This window comes from Felis catus, chromosome B4 (assembly GCF_018350175.1).
Source record: "Felis catus isolate Fca126 chromosome B4, F.catus_Fca126_mat1.0, whole genome shotgun sequence".
NCBI lineage: Eukaryota > Metazoa > Chordata > Mammalia > Carnivora > Felidae > Felis > Felis catus.
Genome location: NC_058374.1, coordinates 87,769,787 through 87,788,198, shown reverse-complemented (window position 1 = coordinate 87,788,198; position 18,412 = coordinate 87,769,787). Strand labels below are relative to the sequence as shown.

General features: G+C 36.8%; 1 protein-coding gene across 5 annotated transcripts in view; it reads left to right on the top strand.

The window, feature by feature from the left end:
- TAFA2 (TAFA chemokine like family member 2) overlaps window positions 1-18,412 on the top strand; it is a 514,179-nt gene that overhangs the window by 157,023 nt on the left and 338,744 nt on the right. Inside the window, exon 1 of one of the 5 annotated variants that reach the window (XM_011284073.3) lies at window positions 7,700-7,805. The exons of the other annotated variants lie outside the window; for them this stretch is intronic. The gene's annotated coding sequence lies outside the window, so the exon portion shown is untranslated. Of the gene's footprint in view, window positions 1-7,699; window positions 7,806-18,412 lie in introns of those variants that run through there. 5 annotated transcript variants of the gene reach the window in all.

Sequence of the window (18,412 nt, the reverse complement as noted above, 5' to 3'; positions counted from 1 at the left end):
GCCTGTGGCCCACAAAACCCAGGTTCTGGGAAGTTCAGGACAACTGTTTTCTGCTGATACCCTTTCAGTGACTGGTTAGACCACGTGCTCCTACTGCTACTACTAATTTATTAATTATTATATGTCACGCTGCTGTTTATATATATCAGGTTAACTTTTCTAAGTTAGATTCAGACATTGTGGTCAGTTATGTTTATAGCATGATACCTATACACATTTGTGAAAATTAGAGGGAATATTGCCTACTACAATAGCATATTGCTGAGCTGAAGAAGAGATTTTTCTTTTTTTCAGAATAACATAATTTAATTACTTTCTAAGAGAGAATGTTTTAAGCTTCCGGAAAGCTAGCAACTAACCACTGTGTAGTTGGTTTTGTGGTACTCAACTTCATATATCTCCCCCACCCTCACTGTCCCAAAAAAGGAGTTAGAAGAGGTGGATGGAGCAATAAAAAGAGAAAAGTTGTATTTCCAGTTTTTAGAAGTCATAACATCAGGAATGAAAATATGGTCTTTAATGCAGAGAATCATTTTACTGTATTTGTTAGAACTTCAGATATTGTGTAAGTATATATTGCTTTCTTGGATTTGCATGGGAAGTGAACTACATAGATCAATTGTAAGCAGTAGTCAAGAGTTTTACATTTTACTTTTATATTTCTATTTATGTGTAATATTTCTCTCTTTTAAAGGTTTCTGACAGTGACTTATAATAAGAAATAGGTTGTAACTGCAATTCAACATGCACAGAAATACATAATTAAAAAAATGTTTCATGAAAAGATAGTCTTACGATATACTTTAATATTTCTCATGTTTTTGTTTTATTCTGTTCTGTCATTTAGCTAAAACAATGCAGGTTGTAAACCACTAACTTATTTGGAGGCATACTAATAGGTCACAACCTGCAGTTTGAAAAATACTATTTAAAATATAATTAGATTGCTCATTTTTCTTTAGATAGCCGTTGATCTCTATTACTACAGATTATTTAGATATAGTCACTTGAAATCATTTTTCTTTCAGTCTTTCTAGTTTGCCATTGAAATGGTGGCAGCATAGTAATTGTAACCTGCAGAACACATAATCATCTTGGATGAGTTTAATTCTGCTGTGAAGTGTGGAATTAATGCCCATGGTAACTGAATGTGGAAATACCTATAGTTACCATTGTAGTAAGTTGACTAAATTGTATGTGGAAAATTAGATGGAGAGGAGGTTCCCTTCTGTTACAGGCATTTTCAAAATTCTGAAATAAGTGGGTTAATTACTAACTGCTGCTGTGATCTAGAAAAACCCATTATATGTATGAGATTAAGTTGTTTCTTAATTATATTTAGAAGATAAAAATACTATTTTAAAAAGAAGATTCTGTGTTGAAATCCTAATGTTTCCACGTTTTAAATTGTGACACCATTTTATAATTCTTTGGTTCTGACATCAATAAAATAAATGCAGCTCCAGAATACAAAACAAGGTATTTTAAAATGCCATGAAATGTACCCAAGTGTTATATATTTAGAACACAGCTGTATGGAATAGAATGTTGTTTTATGTAAAGTAGCAGCTTTCACACTTCAGGTATCTGGAAGAGCTTTATAAAACAAAGCATTAAGTGTGAACTGCTCCGTTTTTATTCAAAGTTTATGAGATTCCAGAAGTACCATTATATTGCCTTTGCTTTAAAATGCAATTCGCAGTAAAATACATCTTCCCTTTCTTTTTTAATAAGATTCAGTGGGCTAAAGCTTCAAGCATCTGGTAGCATGTGTGCATTTCCTCAGGCTGACGACGGTTTGGCGAACTCCCGATTTTGCATGGTCTGAGACTTAGGTTAAGTGTTCTGAACTTTATTTCTGAAACGTTGCTTTGTGAAAAACACAGTGGGCAAGTCTTCATGTTAAATCTAAGGCACTGATGGTGAAGGGACTGAAAAGGTAAAACAGGAACCTTTTAATATCATGCCCATATTTGAGTTTGTGTGCATGCAGACATGCTTTCTATATTTGATTTATAGTTGTTAACCACAGAATCTGTCACTGGATGTACTTTTGCTTTTTGGGTTTCTGATCTACTTGATGTGGTTGGCCAAAGACGTTGCTTCAGCATCGTGCCTGTAGTGCAGGGGACCCACCTGGCAGCCACTGACTTCACAAGAAGCACATAGCTGTATCATATCCATTGAGTTGTGCTCTGTCTGGTGTGTTTCTCCTGTCCAAACTGCTCAACCTCAATTTTCCTTTCTATGCAGCTCTACATAATAGTCTCTTGTTTGTCATTTGTGAGGTTAAGTCGTAGCAAATAATATAGAACCCAGACAAAACAACATACGCCTAATGGCTAATATCCAACATTTTCTATGTTTTAAGCTCTGTTTATATTAGGTTACAGATAACTATCTCACATCAACCCTGTGAGATAGGCTCTTATATTATTAATTATGCCATTTTTCAGCACAGCAAACTGAGACCACGTGAGAGGTTAAGTAACATGCCCAGAGTCTCTCAGTTACTAAGCATGAGTCAGACTTTGTGTTAGGGAGTCGCATTCTGTTGTGTGGTACAGCTTCTCAACTTGCAAAGCAGTGGAAAAAGGGAGTCCCCCTTAACATTTTTCTGATACACTGAGTTACTGAAACCTATTTTGTTGGTATTATGGATGTTTTGCTTTATTTTATGCTGAAATAATATTTTCAGTAAATAAGTATTTCAGATAGGATCATACCAAATAGCTTAAACTACAAAATTTTTAGTTTGCTTATTGATTTTTATTTCAAAGTTGGTTAATTGTTTGTAATACTTATATTGGAATCTTGTATGCTCTGCGTGCTTCACTCTACAGTAGAGAGTCTTTTTCTATGAAGATCTTTCAAACTCACAGTGAAAGGTGGAATACTACGTGGCAATGAGAAAAAATGAAATATGGCCTTTTGTAGCAACGTGGATGGAACTGGAGAGTGTGATGCTAAGTGAAATAAGCCATACAGAGAAAGACAGATACCATATGGTTTCACTCTTATGTGGATCCTGAGAAACTTAACAGAAACCCATGGAGGAGGGGAAGGAAAAAAAAAAAGAGGTTAGAGTGGGAGAGAGCCAAAGCATAAGAGAGTGTTAAAAACTGAGAACAAACTGAGGGTTGATGGGGGGTGGGAGGGAGGAGAGGGTGGGTGATGGGTATTGAGGAGGGCACCTTTTGGGATGAGCACTGGGTGTTGTATGGAAACCAATTTGACAATAAATTTCATATATAAAATAAAAAACAAACAAACAAAAAAACCCAAAAAAACCCCAAACTCACAGTGAAAGGATAACTAAGAATATCCTGAAAAATATACCAGAAGATTAAATATATGTGTTCAGAGAGGCATCGTATACTGACCAAAGAAATCTACTTTTTCAAAATGTCCTAAAAAATATTAATCTGGGTTGTTGTAATTTACATGAAACTTAGGGAAAGGAAAATTTATTGCTTAGGGAAAATGTACTGCTTGCTTTTTATATGCATTCATGATTTTGATGTGGAGGACAAGAAATTAACTCTCATTTTGGAAGTCTTTATGGCACCATCAATAATTGGTCTAATGGTTCCAGGAGATTAAATTGTGGATAGTTGTGATGTTTTGGCCCTTTGCTCAATTCAGAAATTTCTGTGCAATAAAAGAAATCACTAGCCTTTCAACATTTCTCCCCATCACTTTTTACTTCTCTTTCTCTCTGTGTCTTTTCTTTTTTTGAGAGAGAAAGAAAGTGTATGTGGGGGGGGGGGGGCAAAGGGAGAGGGAGAGAGAGAATCTCAAGCAGGTTCCACGCCCAGCACAGAGCATGACAAGGGACTCGATCCCACAACCTGAGCTGAAATGAAGAGTCAGATGCTTAACCAACTGAGCCACGTAGGCGCCCCACTTTTTACTTCTTAAGCAAGCCACTGTTCATCTAGGATGCTCATTGCTACTTAGTATGACCCTGTCTGAAATACTTGTTTACTAAAAATATTCAGCATAAAATAAAGCAAGGTATCCATAATACCAACAAAGTAAGTTTCAATCGCTCAGTTTTTTCGAATGAACTGAGTAAAATTGCTCAGTAAACTTAAAAAAAAATTCAAATGATTAACTTTAAAAAATTATCTTAATATTTTGAATCTGTACTCCCTATTTAGCAAGTCATAAACATCATGCTTGGATACAATCCTCCTTTGTGACTAATATTCACCAAGTCTGCCAGTGCTCTTAAATCTTACTATTCCATGGTTTTGCTGAGTCAGACCCTGATGTTCTGGAACAGTTAGAATTGAGGCAGAGCAGCTTTGTTTCATTTTAGTGGCACCAACAGAATCAATTGGCTACACTGAGGACCTATGAGGAGCTTATTCAGTGCCAGGTGCTAGAGGACTGATGAAATGTGTAGGCAGAGGACGTGTTAAAATAAAATATTAATATGCAAAAGTATCTAATCGCCAATTGCTTAGACCATACATGTTAAGACAGTCTATCCAGAATGAGGAGAAGGTAAAAGGAGAAGGATATACTGGTAAATCTCAGAGGTACTTGTTGTAACTGAACCCAAGTTCGTGTGCCCCAGTTGCAGCAAAGCCCATCACTGAGACATGGACTGTGTGCAAGGAAAGTCTGAGAGGCAGCCAGATGAGGACAGGAAAGGGCAAGCCTCAGCTTCGTCCCCACCTCCCCCAAGGAGAGTCAGGGATTTTTAAAGTCAAGAAAAAAGGGTCTGGGTAAAGGAGAGAGGAACTACTAGGCTCAAAATCAGATAAAAAGAAATTGCTAATGGGGGGGGGCGTGTTAATTTCATTTTGTTGTGTTCAAAGAAGAGGTCAATGGTCGTAATTGGTTCTGGCTGGCTGCTTGATGAAACCTCGAGTTCCTGCAGAATAACTAAATTAATGCTCAGTTATGACGGTGTCAGGCAGGAATATTATAGAAACGGTGGCATCAGCACTCTGAGAACGAACAAGATTTTGATAAGAGAGGCAGAGGCACTGTTCTGCCCTGTTAACTCTTGGGTTGCCGGTTGCACTATGAAGATGTCATCTCAGTTTTCAAAGTTGAAATTTGGGGGTCGGGGCACCTGGGTGGCTCAGTTGGTTGAACTTCTGATTTCAGCTCAGGCCATGATCTCATGGTTTGTGAGTTTGAACCCCACATCGGGCTCCACGCTGACAGTGCAGAGCCTGTTTCACACCGTCTGTCCCTCTCTCTCAAAAATAAATAAATATTAAAAAAATTGAAATTGGGGTTGGCAAACTATGGCCTGCAGGTCACTTGTGACCCACTGTTGTTGTGAATAAGGTTTTATTGGGGCTTGGCATATTTGTTAGTTCATACATTCTTTATGGCTGCTTACATACTGCAAGGGCAGTGTTAGTAGCTGCCTCAGAGACCATATAGACTGTGAAGCCTAAAATATTTACTACAGGATCCTTTATAGAAAATACTTGCTGACTCCTGGTCTAAATTATATATGAAAATTATTTGCAAGTTCTCTTCAAGGTATTGTAGGTATACGTATAAACTGATGTCATATCACACAGCTTGAGTAGTGTGGTTTGGAATGAAATTATCTTAGAATGTCACATTGAGTAAATTACTTCATCATATGAAAAGATATGTTCATACCTTTGGAAAAATTTATATTTTATTACTATAATTCAATTATTTTAAGAATAGATTTATATTCCTTGGGGTAAAATGAATTTTTATTTTGTATGGAAATTTAATTCTCATTTGGAGATCTTGATCATGACTTAATGAAAATTGGAATGCTAAAATAGCTTTTTATTTTACTTACTGCATTTGATATTTTGTTAATGGGAGTTAGTACAGATTACTTTTCTCGTTTGCAGGACACTTTACAAGATATCAATTAAATATTCCTCTGAATTAGTAGCAGTCTGTGATGCCAATGTGTGACGTCTGTAAGTTTCACGTTACATGACAACCATTAACCTTATAAAATGCATCTGGTGGTTGAAAGAGAAGTTTTAGAATAATTGGTTTATTTTTTTGAAGGTTGGCAGAGAAACATTTTGGAAAGCATGCCAGCTTCTTTATATTTTGGTTTTATTTAATAGTTTTTAAATTTAATTCATTTAAACATTTTTTTTTCTGGCTATGTATGATATAGTTCTAAGGATAAAGTGTATCTTAGGGCTGAATGGCGTCTGACACATGGCTCATAGTGTAGTATAACTTGACTGCATGTTTGCTTCTCCTCCTGTTTCTATCTCCTCATGGATAGGTGACAGGTCTGCACAGTAACTCACTCACTGTAGTCCCTGAGTCAATAAATTGTGTTGAATCGAAGTATCCATGTAATGAGAAATTGCATGTTTAAAAAGTCCTCCTTGAATTCCAAAGTATTCTTACTCTTCTTGCTTTTAGTTAAAATACAATGGAGAAGCAGTTACTTTGACTGTTCCTACTCTTACTTAAAATACAATGGGGGACGTCTGTTTGCCACACTTGATCTCCGTAAGAAGGGATTGTGCTTGATTCCTCTTTTGCGCCCGGCATACAGCATGGAGTATATACCTGCGAAGCAAGTTATTAGTATGGTGACTGGCATTCCTCATCACACATGAAAATAGGCATTTGCTTCTGGATTCCGATGAAGTCCTTTCACGGGAAGCAGGCAAGAGGAGGAGGAGTAAGGAGTAATCTGTAATGCCTTGCTGGGTTGAAGGTCTGAATAGTCAAGGATTGCTGAATGGATGAATGGAAGAGTGGTAATTAGACTCCTAGCTGTCAGGCAGCACAGAATTGAAATATTAGAGCAATACCAAGAGCTGATTTAGCAAAAAAGTATTTTTTTTCCCCCTCTGGTATAATTTAGCAACAGTAAGGATGCTATTAAGGTATGTTCCCTCAGAAAGAGTGAATTTTCAGACTGGGAAATGTTGGCATTTGGGAAATCCTGGAGAACTCTTATAAACTGAGAGATGGGAAGGGATCCAAGTCAGTTTTTAAAGGGTGCCTAGAGTAGTGTGGTGGGTTGGTAAAGGTTTAACAACTGCTCTCTATAAGGTGACAAAAACTCTGATTTGTAGTGTTTTCCAGCTTCTGTGGTGTAAATACTCCCACCATGGCTGATTTAAGCTACTGACTTGACATTACTGAAAATGGAGTTGGAAAGAAGTACACAAAATTAACTCTCAGGAGCGCTAGCCGGTTCTAGCACACAGCCCTTTAAAGTAACTTTGGCTCTTTGTTGTAGGGATTTACTGCAAGGTTATTAGAAATTATGTGGAGGTGTTTCATGTTATTAGCTAAGAAGTATGAATGTGATCATTTGTTTTACATACACGGGTAGATATGAAATTGTGGAAGGTTTGTAACAAAGTGTTATTCTTTGTATCTTGGTGGGAGAGGCAACTGTAGTTTGCAAAATTTGTGTCTCAGGAAGGTTGGACAGAATGGTTCTAGGCATTTCCTTTGCCATTCAGTACTTAAGTAAAGGCATTTCATTATTCTCTTTTCAAATGAGTGAACTCTCCTAAAGGTACAGGGAAGAGATGGCTTTGAGGATTTTTGGTGTATACCGACATGAGCCAGCACTGTGTAATTGTCCTAGCCAACACTGGTCTGGTTTTGTGAAATCTACACCTTTCCTGAGGATAGTTCACACTTAACTAAATGATCCAGTTTTGATATTCAAGTAGCCGCTTGGAAGGCTTGAGAAGACTCTTTCTTTTATAGGCAACTGGTAACAGTGCTTCCCTGCAGAACCGTGTCCATCCTGTTTGTGTGCTAGGTACAGCAGTGCGCCTCCATCGTGCAATTACCTGGTAAGAGTCTGACTTATTCTTTCTCTGTGTTGCTAAGATGCCACTCAAAAAAGTTAATAACATATTGACATAATGTACATAAATTTACTTTATGTTGGAGACCTGGGTTTCATATCTTACTTATACTATGTCTGTTGACTTTGTTTCAAAGCTATTTATGACATTTAAGATATTCTTTGATAGTCTTCGTAGAAAAGGGGTTTAGATTAATTTCTTCGTCATATTCTCCCACTTCCTCCTGAACTGAGTGTTGTTTGGCTTCTTTGCCCATTATTCAACTGAAACTGTGTTAGTTAAGTGCCTTCTCTGCTCTCATCATTTTCTTTTCTTTCTTTCTTTTTAAAAAATGTTTATTTTTATTGAGAGAGACTGGGAGCATGAGCAGTAAAGGGCCAAAGAGGGAGGAGGAGAGAGGATCTGAAGCAGGCTCTGCTGACAGCAGTGAGCCCGATGTAGGGCTCGAGCTCACGAACTGCGAGATTATAACCTGAGCCAAAATCGGGCGCTTAAACCAACTGAACCACCCAGGCACCCCTGCTCTCATCATTTTCTGCTTGTTCTCCTTAAGACCTATCCAAACTCATGCACCTCTCAGGAAGGCCAGAGGACATAGTCTCATTCCTTTCCATCCTCACTACCACAGATTGAGTTAGGTGCTAGCTAGGTACTTCTTGTCTGGGTGGTTGCAAGAAGACGCTTAGTGTCTCCCCTGCAATCCGTAGTGCTGCCAGAGTGCACCATCTAAAATGAAAATTGGATTGGGTTAGGTGACATCTGGTTGCCCTCCTAGGGCAATAATTTGGTGCCCCTTCTGGAAAAGTTCTCTTTATTCTTCCACATTGATTTAGAAGGCTGCCATGAGGGTGCAGCAGTTTGAGTATGGCTGCTGGTGGCTTGCTCAGTAAATCCCGTCTGCTTCCCTAAGCGGCACGTCACTGGAGCTACTTGGATATGTCCAGAGGAGGATATACTCCGCCTCATGAGACTTCACCGAAGTAGTCTCTTATTTAGCCTGTCCTTGAGAGGACTTTGTAAAATGCAATTTTCACCATCTTGATATATTTCTAGCGATAGTTTCTTGGTAATATGAGCAACTGTGTGACTAGTCAGCCTCTTAATGTGGTTTTGTCTGTTATCACATCTTTGGTGACAGATTCCCTTCCTTGCTCTGTGTATATAGTACGTAGTACTCAGCTGTAATATTCACACACTTTAAGTGGGTGCTGTCCCTTCCTATGAGAGAACTCTATTATGATAACCGGGTTTACATCTTAGGTTGTGGGAAATGATTTAGCTCTCCATTTTATTAATTCAGCTATTTGGACACTTGGTGTAGTTTACTCCTAATAAGGCTTGTTTATAATAATAAGAATGGGGGCAAAAGTAATAATGAATTGGATATAACAGCATTATGATCAGAGGTTGAGCTGTCAATAAAGGGGTAACTGACAACAAGTGAAGATTCAGAAATTTGGGAAATGTAACCAGAGAAAAGTTAGCTGCTAAGTGAAAGTTTAAGTTTCCAGAATCTTTTGGGTATTGTTACTGTCTTATATCTGCTTTTACCAAAACTATCTACTGCATATATTGGAGAGATAATTTCCTTGGTTGGAAGCAATCACCAAAAGAAGAATTATTTTAAGAAAATATGCTTCAGAAATCACATTATCATCACACAGTGTTTACTTTGAAGCAGGAATTGGTGTGGTTGTGTTTATTTTATTTATTTATTTTTCCCTTGTAAAATTTTGGAGACCCACAGATCAAGGACTTGGGAAGAGGTTCTATTCAGGAAGTTTCAGAGTGAGGAAGCAGTTATATTAGCTCCATTTTAACCTCTACCTGGGCACATCCTAGTATTCTAGGGAACCCAGAACTATATTATTCTTTTAAAAAATTTAATTGAGTAATAGTTGACATATAATATTAGTTGCAGGTGTATAACATAATGACTCTCCAATTCTCTACATTACGCAGCACTCACCATGGCAAATGTAGTCACCATCTGTCACCGTACGACGTTATTACAATCTTTTTCACTATTTTCCCTTTGCTGTGCTTTTCATCCCTATGACTATTTACTTAATAACTGAGAGTTTATACCTCTTAATCCCTTTTATCTATTTCACCTTTCCCCTTACCTCTTTCCCTCTGGCAACCCCCAGTTTGTTCTTCATATTTATGAATCTGTTTTTGTTTTGTGTTGAGATTCTACCTACAAGTGAAATCATACGGTATTTGTCTTTCTCTGACTTATTTCACAGCACTATATTATTCTTCAATGACAGTAGGCTAAGGCGGTACTAATAGGTTATTATTTATTGATGTTTTTGAAAATCTCACATAGCAAAAGGACAATTTGCTTCACATTTGTGGGTATGTGTACCTCAAGGAAGGAAAATAATTTATTAATTATCTTTTTAAATTAAGTTTTTTCTGTTAAACAGATATTTATAAAATATGCCACTTAACACTTTGGATAAATAAATTTTGAAAATCTATATTGGAAGTTGAATTAATGACACTTATCAGTATTCTGTGATAAAACCAACCCAGAACCGAATTAAATTTATTTTTCATTATTTCTTATTTCCTCTGGTTACCCAAGCATTGGTAGTAGTAATACATGTGTATTACATAGGGCTCTATCATTTAAAAAATGTCACCTACACCATCTAATGGAATCATGACAGTGATTGTAGGATATAAGTTGGGCTGATATATTAAGAAAAAATTGTGGTTTAGAGAGGCTATGGCTAGATGCTACAATTCTGGACCTAATTATTATTACTATTTTACTTTCCCAACTTTTAGATTGTCTTAGTTTTTCTAAGGAATAAAAAATAAAAGCATAATTTAAAATTCTTGGGATTTTGCAAATACTGTGTTGGAATATTAACATCTCCTAATGAACAGAGCAGTAATCGGTTACATAACCATCGGATTGAGACAAATCCCTCAGTCCACATAGTGTTAGTTATTCATATATTGATCCTGATGAGTGTTTTTTTTCTGATTTAGTAAGTCATTAACAATTAGAATGAAGTGGGACAAATAACAATTATAGTAACAATACTTACTCAGATCTATATAATATTCTGTACTTCGATAAACTTTTCATTCCTGTAGAAGCTTTTTATATCGGATGTAATTGTTTGGTGTAGGCAGTAAAATAACAGCATTTTCCATGTCATTTAAAAATATTTTTAATCAGATAATAATGTACCAAAATTCACAAGGAGCATGTTTAAATGTTAACATCTGTTTTCTTTTCCCTTTAACACTTGGAGTGATTTATAACCCAAACTAAATTTGGTTCTGCATATCTTTTCGTGTAGTTGGTTGAGATAGAAGATTGCAGAAGTTTTAGCCTTTATAGTGTCTTTTTTCCTTTAATCTTTGTTTCTGATCAGTGAGCTGAGAGCTGCCTAATTGGATGGCAATAAATCAGCACAGGAACTGACTTATCTTGACTCATTTTTCTAGCTCTGATATCTAACCAACACGGGAGCAGGTTGAATTTTGGGGTCAAATAGTATGAGAAACACACTTTAATCATTTGGATCCAGTCTTAGTATTTAAAGAGCACATTACAGAAGTGTTGCTTTCTGAATCCATCATTATGGTCATGGGCTACCTTGACCTTTGTATCCCTGTCTGTCTGGGGCACCTTACTTTGCGAGCTAGTTTTCTTTCTTTCTGATTTCACTATTTATTGTGTTTTCCCTCAGATTTCCTTTGGATCCCAGTTCTTATTGTTAAGTTCACTGTTAGCTCTCAGATCCCTTGCTCTGGTGTTTCTTACTGAAGGCAGTTTGTATTCTTTCCTGTCTTTTGTTGACTCTCCACATGCAATACTGGTTTGGGAAGCGCCTTGCTGTTTGCTCTCTGTGTGTTGTGGATGATGAGGTTTCTCTCATACTGTTCTGGTAGCTATTGTAATTTGATTGATTTGGCAAAGGGGAAAGAAAGAAGGAAAAATGTCATATTAGATTCTCACATGTAGTATTTCTTAATTTTTAGAAACAGAAACATTTTTAAAGACCGTGTTAATATCTGGTACCTGTGTATTATGTTGATGCTTTCTAATAGAAGACATGGCAAAAGTCTGTAGAACATAAATTTGAAGGTGAAACAAACAAACAAATAAATAAATAACACCTTTACCCGTAAACAGTTTGTGGTTTTCGAAGATACTCTTTTTTGGCTGAAATTTTCAGAATCCACAATACTTGGCTTTGAAAGGAAGGAGTAGATAACTCTGTTTTAATGGCGAACTCTCTGGAGAGTATACCATGTGCCATTGTATGATGAAGTCAAGATTTGTCTCTTGTAAGTTCTTCCTAGGAGAGCAAACTTTTTTTTTTATAAGTTGGTCAGATTCCAGCCAAAGGTATATAGTATTTGATGAATAACTAATACAGATAATGAACAGATTACGAGAATGTGTGAGCCCAAGCATGAACAGAGAAGTTGGGAAGGAGGTTATCAGTGTAAAAAATGTTAGAAATGAACAGGGCAACTGGAGCATGAATGAAATCAATTTAATTTGTGGGAACTTGTATTTCCTTAGAATTATATTCTTATTTTCTTACTCTGTATGATTTAGTCTGTGTCCATAGTCAGTAAAGAATATTTGTGCCTCAGATACCTGCCAGATGGGCTAGTTTAAGTTTCTCTGTAAAGAGGCCCATTGCTGTATTGGGTGCATATCTCAGTCTGTTCTTCTCTCTCCATGGAGTGTTGTCTCTGGTATCCCGGGCCTTAAAATGCCAGGAACAACAATTTTCCAAGGGCTCAAGGAACCCAGATGGAAACCCCTTCCTGCCAAATGCAAGAAGAAGCAGAAAGCAGCCTGACCATCCTAGGTCTTATTCTGTTCTCACATAGTTTGGAAGCTTGAAGAAGCTTGATTGCTTGGCTTCACATTCCTTTGTGCCTGAGAGAGATTTTAAGCCCAGTTGTTGAACTGCTTATTTGGATGGTAGTGCCTCAAGAGGATGAAAGATAAAGATAAAAAATTCTAGTTCTCATAGACTTTTCCAGAACCAGTTGGCCCCCAGAATGTCTGGTACATCTAATAATGTCTGCTAGACTATTGATTTCCCAGCAGGTAGGAAGCAGACAGTGGAGGCAGATGAAAGGAGGATGAATCTGAGCTGAATGTCATTGGTCCCCTCCATGTTTAATAGCCCTTGGTATCTGTTGACCTGAGCTGTGATGGTACCTGCCAAAATTCAGGCTGTTCAGGCTTTCTCCACTCTTGGGATGTGCACACAATTGGCCTTGTTTTCCTTCCATAATCTGTTGCCCTCTGCTACCTTTTGGTAGCCCCTCTACCAGGCATAGATTCCTAGAATCCTCATGATCCATTAAATGCTCTCACCCTTTAATCTTAAATACAGAGCTTTTGTCACTCTAAGTTATATTAAAATGATAGCAACTTTAAAGTATTAAAATTCCCCAATTGTTGCTACTTATACTAGTATTAAGAATTTAAACTAAAAAATTTTGGACAATTGTTGTGCCTGGGTGGCTTGGTCAATTAAGCACCCGACTCTTGATTTCAGGGTCGTAAATTCAAATCCCACATTTAAAGAGAAAGTTTTGGGCAATATAAAGAGGAAGAAATATATAAGGAGGGAAGGAGATTTTTGGAATCTGAGTTTTCCTGTTACTTGAAAGAAAGAGGAAGGAAGGGAGGGAGGGAGGGAGGGAGGGAGGGAAGAAGGAAGGAAGGAAGGAAGGAAGGAAGATAAAGAAAACCACAACTCCTTAATACTCACTCTCCACCCACCTGCTCTTCTCAGGAGGCAAGGAGGAAGGCTTATTACTTTAGAATCACACTGCTAGTGGATTCTCAAGTACCTCTGCCTCTGAAAGTCTGCATTTCAAAGATGAAAAAGATTTGGAAATTGTGTAGAACTGTTATAAGTCTCACGAGTAATTAATAGATTTGGATTGGAAGAGGATTATGTTTGCTTTAAAATGTTAGAACAAGTGCCACTTGTTACTTTTTTGTGCTTTGTTTTGTTTATTCTGTTATTCCTGTTAATACAGCATAATTGCTTTTAATACAGCATTCAATCTGATGGCAGCCAAGCTTTAAAAAATTTTAATAAAGTGCCCTGCATGTGGTTTTAACCAATGTATGGGGATTTATGGATTTAATATGGGCTGGAACTATCACTTGCTATACACAAAACAACATAGCCCTTTCCACCAAGAACTTAAATTTCTTGCAAGGTGGTTTATGTGTGACACATTTCCAAAAATTATTTGAGGCAAATCAGAACACCAACAAGTAAAATTTAAAGACATAATATGTAATTAATTATTGAGATTCAGTTACCATAATAATTTTGATTAATAGTAAATACTAGTACTCCTAAAAGAAGACAGAACTTAAAACACGCATTGAAATATTAATTAAAATGGAATTTTTTAGATTTTTATTTTAGAAACAAGAAATATTCTACTTGTATACTTATAAATATTCGTTACTACTGTCTTTATCATTTATGGTTAATATCTCTATCTGCTTTTTTTTCAAGGATCTAATTTTTATTTTTTAAAACAATTGAGATAGGTAGCAATTATGACATTTTAATGTGAGGGCCCTAATAAAAGGAACGAAGGACAAGGTACTGGCAGTTCTGCTTTTGGTTGATCCAAGAAGTGATCACCACAAGAGGTCGTACTCAGAATTGGACTGGATATAGCACACTTAACCTCATAGGGTAGAGTATATGAAAGTCTACTCCACTAGAATGGGACAGGTATTGAGATGATTTATGTGGTTTAATAGAGTTGATGAGATACAGAGCACATTATCAAAAGGTGTAGCAACAACAAAATACAGTCTCATCATGGAGTTGCAAATGTAAAGTAATATAATGCAGGTACTTAGGAGTCCAGGCAGACGTGTAGGCTGGTAGAACCAAAGAAACCGTTCAAATAATTGCAAGTTTTCAACCACTAGATGAGAATTCAGGGCAAGACTCTATTCCAGTCGGGACACTGGGAAGACAAAGTCTCAAATCTGGAGGAATGCACGTATTATGCCTATTACTGAAAAACGAGTATAGAAATTAGAATTAAATCCAGCTGATCAGAATTGGGGTACAAAAATTTCTAGGGCACCTGAAGTGGATTTGTAGTCAAGGAGACTTCTGATCATCTGTAAGTTTTGGGCTAGAGTTGTTCATAGTGTTCCTCCAAAAGATCAGGTTTGGCTTAAACATTGGGGGAGAGTTGAGCCTTCAAGTGCTCTTGGTTGTGGGAAGAAAAGAGCTTGGGAGGACATCCCATGAGTTTCTCCCCTGTGCTGTAGGAATTCTCTTCCCGTATGGAACAGATGTTACTCTTAGAGATTTGCCATCATGATCATTATTTAAAATATGCTTATATAAAGTATTAAGACTACATGGATAAATGAAATACCTCTTGGACATCCGTTATAACTCTGTGATTTTGAGAATAAACATTTAATAATAAAAGGAATGCTCTATCATTGGATTCTTGGATTTTAAGCAATGTTGGATCTTCTTTCAGAATTTAAAGATGAATAAAAAATGGCTTTAAAATGAAGTAGGATAGTCTTTGAGCAGAATCTTTTAGGTCCTGTGAGAAATCTTTATTAAACCATAAAGCTTTACTTAATCTTGAGTGTGATAAGAAAACATGATGTTATTAAAAATAGTTAAATTTTATATTTTAATGTACCATATGGTTTGGGTCTCTAGCTGATTCTCCACTCTTTATTAAGGGAAGAATACATAAGCATACACATGATTCTGATAGTAACCTTCAAATTCCACCTTGAGATTTTCTAAAATTAAATTATAACTGAAGTTGTCCACTTGACCAGAAAGACAATTTTACTAATACACATTGGTGGGAAATATATTTTATTTTGGCAGCAATAAATTCTGATTACTTCCAGGTGAGTGGCTTCTTCAGCTCTTCTATGCATATGGCCTTTCAATAAGAGAAATACTTTTTAGCTGTTTCTATGAAGTTAGGAAACTGTAGTTTCCTAAGCCTGCCTTCAGTGCCTGTCTCATTTTAATAATTATTTGGAAATAATTACTGGGAATTCTGGACAGCCAAATGCAAAAGAATGAATTTGACCATTATCTTATACCAGATACAAAAATTAAAATGGATTCAAGTCCTGAATCTAAGACCTACAACTAAAAATCTGCAAGAAGAAAACAAGCAGTATGCTCTTAGACATGGGTCTTCGTGATGTTTTTTTGAATCTGACATCAAATGTAAAGGCAAGAAAATAAACAAGTGAGGTGACATCCAACTAAAAAGCTTCTGCACAGCCAAGAAAATTATCAAAAAAATAAAAAGGCAACCCAAATGGGAGAAAATATTTGCAACTTCTATCTGATAAGGGGTTAATATTCCAAAATATGTAAAGAATTCATATAACTTAATAGCAAAAAACCCAATCTTATTAAAACATGGACAGATGATCTGAATAGACATTTTTCCAAAGAAGATATAGAGATGGCCAAGAGGTACATTAGAAGACACTCAACATCATTAATCATCAGGGAAATTCAAATCAAAACACTGTGAGCTATCACCTCATACCTGTTAGAATGGCTATTATAAAAAGACAGTAAATAACAAGTGTTGGTAAGGATGTGAAACAAAAAAGGACCTTTATGCACTGTTTTTAGGAATGTACATTGGTGCAGCCACTCTGGAAAACAGTACGGTGTTTCCTAAAAAATAAATAAATAAAAATAAAACTGCTATTTGATTTAGCAAATCTACTTCTGGGTGTTTACCTAAAGAAAATGAAAACACTAATTTGAAAAGATATATACACCTCCATGTTCATTGCAGCACTATTTACAGTAGCCAAGATAAGGAAACAACATAAGCATCTGTTGATGGAAAAATTAATAAACAAATTGTGGTATATACATAGAATGAAATATTACTCAGCCATAAAAAAGAATGAAATCTTGGTATTTGCAGTACCATGAATGGATCTTGAGGGAAGTATGCTAAGTGAATTGAATCAGAGAAGCCAAGTACCATATAATTTCTCTTATATGTGGAATCTAAAAAACAAACAAAACAATCCAAGCTTATAGACTAGATAGGTGATTGCTAGAAGCTAAGGGGTAGAGGCTGGGAAAAATGGGTGAAGAGGATTAAAAGGTTAAAATATATGTATATATTTCCATAAATCCACTTTCATCATATGCTCATTTTAACAATTATTTCATGGAGCCCCACAGTCCACATGGAGCCAGTTATGGTGCAGTGGAAAGACCACGAGTTTTTTTTTTTTTTTTAATTTTAGAGAGCGAGAGAGCACATGTGTGAGTCAGGGAGGGGCAGAGAGAGAGGGAGAGAGAGAGGGAGAATACCAAGAGAACCCTGACGTGGGGCTCGATCTTACAACCCTGGGATCATGACTTGAGCTGAAATCAAGAATCAGATGCTTAACCAACTGAACCACCCAGGCCCCCCAAAGGCTGTGAGTTTGGGAAGCAACAGATATGACTTTGATCCCCAACCCCAACCAAGATCTCTGATCTTGGGCAGTTTACCTAACACATGGGTTTCCTGACCTGTAAAAGGTGATAAGATACCTTCCTCAGAGGGTAATTACAGATATTAAATAAGGAATTCATTAATATAGTGCCTGTACATTATATAATTTCATTTAAAGTTTAGTTCTTTGCTAGCTCCAGTTTCTGATTTAAATGGTAGAGATAATGCCTACCTCATCAGATGGTCTTCAGAATTGATAATAAAAACATTTTGAATAATAAGGTCCTAAGGACATATAGGGTTCATTGTTATTCCTTCCTGCTATCAACTGATACTTCAAAACTGTTCTGAGATTGCATAATCACATGGCCAGTGAAAGTTGTTCACCTGACCAGGAAGGTCACTTTATTTATTTAAAAAAATTTTTTTAATGTTTATTTTTCAGAGAGAGAGAGAGAGAGAGAGAGAGAGAGAGAGAGAGAGAGAGAGACAGAGCATGAATGGGGGAGGGGCAGAGAGAGAGGAAGACACAGAATCCAAAGAAGGCTCTAGGCTCTGAGCTGTCCTCACAGAACCCATTGTGGGGCTTGAACCCCTGAAACATGAGATCATGACCTGAGCTGAAGCCAGACACTTAACTTACTGAGCCACCCAGGTGCCCCAGGAAGGTCACTTTAGAGGGAGAACAATTCTTTAGGTAATTTCTGTGAAATTCTTACTGTCTTTGGTCTGAAATTCAGTTCAACCTCTTTTCCCTTTGGTCTTATGGTACAACACTCCTTTTTCTCCAACCATGGGCTCTTTGCTGCCACTTCCTATTGTTCCTGTGAATATTTGTGCGTTTTTTAGGGCTGCTGTATAAAAGTACCAAAGACTGAATGGGTTAAAACAATAGAAATTTATGATCTTACAATTCTAGTCTCTACAGGTCTGAAATCATGATGTTTGCACTGACATGCTGTCTCTGAAGGCTCTGGAGGAGAACCCTTCCTTGCCTTTTTTAGCTCCTAGCAGTCGTTGGAGTCCCTTGGCTGGTGGTTGGATTTTTCCAGTCATATAGCTGTCTTCGCTCTGTGCCTTTT